We start from the raw sequence: 6837 nt of genomic DNA on the forward strand, positions 1-6837 counted from the left end.
CTGTAATTTGGAAGCATTTAAGCCATATCTCCAAGGCTGGCTGCACTGTTGTTCATTTCTAGAGCCTTCTCCTTTACTCCAGAACCCACTTACTGTTTTCCCAGGCAGCCTTGGAGGCAGGAGAGGCAACTGCAAGTGGTGCATAGATAAAAGTCTCCCATTTGAATTGTCATATATTTTACTTTCCACTACAAAGCAAATAATAACAAAAACAAAAAACTGGACTAGATTATCAAACCACAGTTATTAGTACCTAAGACAGAATAAGGAGTTTGGGGCTTTTTTTTTTTTTTTTTTTTTTTTTTTTTTTTTTTGAGATGGAGTTTCGTTCTTGTTACACAGGCTGGAGTGCAATGGTGTGATCTCTGCTCAATACAACCTCCACCTCCCGGGTTCAAGTGATTCTCCTGCCTCAGCCTCCCCAGTAGCTGGGATTACAGGCATGCGCCAACACGCCCAGCTAATTTTGTATTTTTTAGTAGAGATGGGGTTTCTGCCTGCATGTTGGTCAGGCTGGTCTAGAACTCCTGACCTCAGGTGATTCGCCTGCCTCGGTCTCCCAAAGTGCTGGGATTACAGGTGTGAACCACCGTGCCTGGCGGCTGATTTTTTTTTTTCTTTTAATGAGTCTCTATAACGTCGATTTAGGGAATGATAAAGGAGGCCATAATACAATGGCAAAATCCGTGAGGGTGGTGAGAAACTGGAGTCTAGGAAATGCCTCCAGACACCATAGTAGAGAAAAGGAGAGAAATGAAAGGAAACAGCCAGGGGCTCTCTACCCAGAGGCTATTTACATTTAATATATAGTTTTCTCCCAGTGGCCCACCCAGGTTCTTACTATGGAGTAAATACAATGCTCACTTGATGGCACAGACTTCCCATTTAACAAATAAAGACCTTAAAAAAAAGAAAAAAAAAAAAGAAAAAAGAGGCCGCAACAGTGGCTCACACCTGTAATTCCAGCATTTCCAGAAGCCAAGACGGGAGGACCGCTTGAGGTCAGGAGTTTGAGACCAGCCTGGGCAACATAGGGAGACCTCATATCTACAAAAAACTTAAAAATTAGTGAAGCTGGCCAGGCGCGGTGGCTCAAGCCTGTAATCCCAGCACTTTGGGAGGCCGAGATGGGCGGATCACGAGGTCAGGAGATCGAGACCATCCTGGCTAACACGGTGAAACCCCGTCTCTACTAAGAAATACAAAAAATAGCCGGGCGAGGTGGCAGCGCCTGTAGTCCCAGCTACTCGGGAGGCTGAGGCCGGAGAATGGCGTGAACCCGGGAGGCGGAGCTTGCAGTGAGCTGAGATCCGGCCACTGCACTCCAGCCTGGGCTACAGAGCAAGACTCCGTCTCAAAAAAAAAAAAAAAAAAAAAAAATTAGTGAAGCTGTGGTCCCAGCTACTCAGGAGGCTGAGGTGAGAGGACTGCTTGAGCCTGGGAGGCTGCAGTGAGCCGCGATCATGCCACTGCACTCCAGCCTGGCCAACAGAACAAGACCCCGTCTCAAAAGAAGAAAAGAAAAAGGCAAAGTTGTACTAGCCATTTGTCTTTCTGGCCAGAATCTCTAGGGCAAAACAGAGAAGACAAATATTCCCCTAAACTCCTCCCACCCCAGCCTACTTCCTGTAAGCTTTCAAGGTTGCCTGAGCACCATCCAAATTGGAGTGAAACCACAGAAAGGAAGTGCTGCCTGGGGAGGCTGAAGCTGGGGGATAAAATCCTACTCCTATGCTCCAGGGATAGCCGGTGGCTACTCAAGGGAGAGGGAACACCCGCATCTCTTTCCTTTCAGGTGTTCGCACTCTTCCACCTCTTCCTTTCTCTAATGCTGTCCAGGACACTTAGCAGCCCCACTATTTTATATTTTATTTTATTTTATTTTATTTATTTTATTTTGAGATGTGGTCTTGCTTTGTCATCCAGGTCGGAGAGCAGTGGCGTGATCATGGCTCGCTGCAGCCTCAAACTCCTAACCTCAAGCAATCCTCTTGGCTCAGCCTCCCAGGTAGCTGGGACTACAGACTCATACCATCGTGCCAGGCTAATAACTCTTTTTTGTAGGACCTTTGAACTTTAAGTAAATGGACATGTTCTGCTATATCCTGGTGTCATTCAGGGATTACAAGTAAAGAGTTATGGAAAATAAGCAAAAAGTCTTCTAAGAATCTGGAAAACAGACATTGTAAGGAACAAGGACTGTTATTTTAGAAACCAGAAAGTGAGGAAGGGATAAGATCACCATCTTCAATATTTCAAAGAGGGTCTAGATTTACACTGCATTTTTCTAGACCTGAAAGCAAAAGGTAGAAGACACACGGAAGTCCGTTTCAGCGATGTGACCTTGGCCAACTGTAAAATAGGGACAAAAGATAGTACTTACATCATAGGGTAGTCGTGAGGATTAAGTCCTAAGGACATATCTAGCATCTCGTAAAATGCCAGGATACACTTGTTTCCTTTTTCGGCCTCATTCAAAAATGTCTCATGAGGTGGTCAGTTCCCCTTCTGGCAAATTTCAAGGTAGAATGATAATTCCTTACTGCCAAAATTCTGAGCTTTGGTGCTGCCCATGACTTTTCATTAAAAAACAAACAAACAAACAAAAAAAAACAAAAAAATTGTGGCTCACATGGAGCCTTCGCCATGCTCCAGGAGCGCAAAGAAGGGCTTTATGTAGGTACTTTCTGATCTTCTTATCAGCCCTATGAGGTAGGTATTATTATTATCCTCGTTGATTTGTTTCGTTTTGTTTTGTTTTGTTTTCCAGATGAGAGAATCATTGCTCACAGAGCTGAAGTAACTTTTCCAAGGTCACACAATCAGTAAGTGGCAGGCAAGGACTGAAATCCAAGTTGTTACCCTCCAAAGTCCCTGCTCTGAGAACTGGAGGGATTCTTTATCAAATCTAAAATCCTCTTTTAGGCCTGTCTGCTCTAATATTCCAGTCTTTATTGATCCTTCTCTTCTCTAAAACTTCAGCTGTCAGTATAAGAAGAAAGGAATTTAGCACTTACTATTGTGTGAACAGCTTCTTGTCTCTCCTGCACTGTAAGTGGGTCTAGGGATTTTTATTCTTTAAATATTCCCCCTGTACTCAGTAGATCTTCGGGAGAACAAGCTTATAGGCTTCTAATAATTCTTTCTCTGACTGCCAGCTGAATTAGACAGAAGGTAAGTCCTGCTGCCGTGTCGTGCCTAACCCCATCTTTATTTCCTGTACTGTTAGAGAACAGTCTTTTCTTGGCTGGAACAAATACTACAGCCTGCTCAACTAGCTAATATGTACTGAGTTCTTAATATGTTCCAAGGACTGCTCTAAGTATCTTATATGTATTAACTCACTGAATTTTAAGTACCCTATGAGCTAAGTCCTATTTTTATCCCCATTTTACAAAAGAGGAAACTGAATGTACCAGTGCATCAGTATTTGAGTAAATGAATGACTTCTTTGCTGATGGATAGTATTATTAGCAACAACCCTACAAATATGATGCTATGTTTGCATCATGCAATACAGCTTTATGTACCTTATGTCATTGTCACTCATCATTAGCAAATAGGGACGAACATCCTTATTTTATAGAAGAGGAAACCATGCCTCTAAGAGGGTGAGTGATTCTCAACAGTCACATGGCATGTGCTATCTGTACCCTTCAGTAAAGAAGGTATTTGTTAAATTCTAGGATCGGGGGCAAGACAGATGGGAGGGTCTCAGTGAGAAACACTCATATTCACAAAAGGTACTAGGTAGACAGATAGATAAATAAATAAACAAATAAATAAACAAACAAACAGAGATAAAAGCTAGTAATAGCAGAGATTTGATGGGAATCCAGATCTTTGATTCCTAGTCCAGTGCTCTTTCCTTTATGTAAGGTGGTGGGAAGCAAGTCTTAGGTCCAGATCTGGCAGCTGCTTTAATTTAGGATCTTAAGCCAGAAGCAGCAGCACCCTAAACAAAAAGCATCATTTTAACTTCTCTGCATTTCCCACATTTTCAACAATGAGCATGCCCCTACTTTCATAATCAAAAACAAACAGAGGGGGCAAAATGCATCCTTCTGAGTGGGCTGGGGCTTGTAGAGGGATCCTTGGATTTGCTCTGGGATGTCTTTGGGGCCCTGCACTTGTGGACACTCTGATTCATCCCCACAGGCCACCTGGTCCACCTTATGGGCTGGGGAGGGCTTGATGGGTGGAGGGAAGCAGAGCTGAGGAGCTGGGGAGGAGCTGGAGAGGACTGCTGGAAGGTTCCACTGAGGTTACAATGAGTAGAACCAGACATGGGAGTTTCCAGGATTCTGCAGACCCGTGAACTCCCTGAATTGTAAGCTGTATGGTGTGTGTGCAGTTTCCAAGGAGGGGGCCCATAACTTTTGCAAAAGGGCACCCCATGACCTTCCAAAAGGTAGCCCCGGATTATAACGATGACCCAAGACATGAGGGTTAGGATGACTGGTCAAATGAGGGCCAAGAACCCTAAAACACTTACTGCCCCTCTGAAAATAACTGGTGCGGGGCAAGATGAATGAATAGGACAAGGTCCTGCCTCATGGACTCACAATATTAATTTAGATCTTGCTTTTTTCCCTGAGCCCATTCTCACCCCCATTCCAAAGTATTTCGGAGACAGGCAAGAGATTAGTTGCTCCATTAAGCCCTTCCATTCTTAGACACTCTCCTCTTCCTCCTAGACCTGTGGCCGATGGACTCCAGGTCCTTCATCTATGGACTGTGCACCCCCAGTTTTCTATTTTGCCTTTTACCCAGTGTCTAGAGCCCTGATTTGTGCTGTTACCAACTTTCTCCCCAGGTGCCTCCTAAAAAGCTGGCCACTCTCATGTCTCAACAAGCACTGATTCCATTCCACCAACACTGATTCAGCCCTCACCGTGTGAGGGTGTTGTGAAGGAGACACAGATGGTTGGATAAGGCCCCTAAGTCTAGCCTGGGAGGCTGCAGGCTAATAGCAGGACAGATAACACTCACGTGCCAGGCTAGGGGGGAAGGGAAGTGAGAACCCCTTAAGAGGGTGACAGCTAACAGGCTGGGGGTTAAGGGGTGGCGTCCTGAACGTGCTCCAGAGCTGTGTGAAGGTGGAGAAGGATTGCTTTACAAAGGATGGGGGTGGTGGGGGGAGGGGTGATGAGAAGGAAGGTGAGAAACGTTAGAGGTGGGTTGTGACCAATTGGCCAGACCAAGGACCTTAGTGTTCCACTAAGGAATTTGGATTTTATCAAGACAGTGCATAGGTGGCATTGAAATTTTTTTAGCAGAGGAGGTGGGCTCTGTGCTTAGATGTAAGCTTAAGACCACATTGTAGAGGATGAGAGAGCAAGGAGGGGGCTTTGAGACTGGGATATGTGATGCTAACGTAGGGTCCAGTGGGGATGGCGGATAATGGGGCCCTTTCACTACAGCAATGGGCAGGACCAGCTACAGAGTTCGTGGGGCCCAGTGCAAAAGGAAAACGCAGGGTCTCCTGTACAAAATTAACAATTTAGTAACAACAGAGCATTAAAACAAGTGGGGGTCCCTTCTAAGTATGGGTCCGTTTGGCTGCGCAGGTCACATACCTGCAAAGCTGGCCTTGGCCGTGGGACTAGGCAGGATGAGTCAGACAAGAGCTCTGGGAAGCCGGGCCCCAGAATTTAGTAATCTGTTGGACATGGGACGTGAGGAAGCAATCCAGCTGACAGATAACCCTCCTACACCGGGTGCCAGGCCACCCTTCTGCTTTCTGGGCACCCTCCTTGGTGTGACCAACTCTAGCTTATTAACATGTATAAACTTCACCCACTCCTCCTTTTCCTGCTACCCTCACCCCAGACCTGCTCCTGTAGAGTTCCTATCTAAAGGTTAAAAACTATGGTGTGTCAGCTGGGCATGGTGGCTCACGGGTCACACCTATAATCCCAGCACGTTGGGGGCGGGCGGATCACAAGGTCAGGAGTTTGAGACCAGCCTGACCAACATGGTGAAACCCCATCTCTACTAAAAATACAAAAATTAGCCTGGCGTGGTGGTGTGCACCTGCAATCCCAGCTACTCAGGAGGCTGAGGCAGAAGAATTGCTTGAATCTGGGAGCCAAGATCGCACCACTGCACTCCCACCTGGGCGACAGAGGGAAACTCTGTCGGCCCCCCCCCCCAAAAAAAAAGAAAGTAAAAAGAAAAGAAAAATGCTAACTGGGTGTTGGGTGTGGTGGCTCATATCTATAATCCCAGCACTTTAGGAGGTTGAGGTGGGAGGATTACTTGAGGCCAGGAATTTGAGACCACACTGGCCGACATAGTGAGAACGTATCTTAAAAAAAAAAAAAAAAAAAAAAAAAAATCTTTGGTGTCAGTCTCCAGTTCTCTCTCCCCATCTCACCCCTCCCAGCATCTTACTTCCTCAATGTGCTCCCATTCTTATGGCCTCCCCATAGCTGCTTTTCTGGCAGGCCCATATCAGCTCAGCTCTAGATTACCCATGAAATCCTCCCATCCATCCCCCAGACTCCGGACTCCTCCCCCACTCTCAAATAAAACACTCATCCCGCACACAGCCGCCTCAGCGATGTTCCCAAATGCTATCCGGATCTGGTCACTGAGTAAGATCCCTCATTGGGGACTGTCCGGGCCAAAGACTAAGACCCAATTGAGTCAAACAGCACAAGGCCCTCTGTTGCCTGACCCTGCTTAATCTGCTAATAAATACCAGAAGGGCCTTAGTCTCCCACGTACCTCCAGTACGCACCATGCTGGGTTTTGTGTTTTTTTGTTTTCTTTACCTCAAGCAGTTTCCTCTGCCTGGAATCACCCCTCCTACTTCGTAGTCTGGCTTACAAT

Source organism: Macaca thibetana, chromosome 9 (assembly GCF_024542745.1).
Source record: "Macaca thibetana thibetana isolate TM-01 chromosome 9, ASM2454274v1, whole genome shotgun sequence".
Taxonomy (NCBI): Eukaryota; Metazoa; Chordata; class Mammalia; order Primates; family Cercopithecidae; genus Macaca; species Macaca thibetana.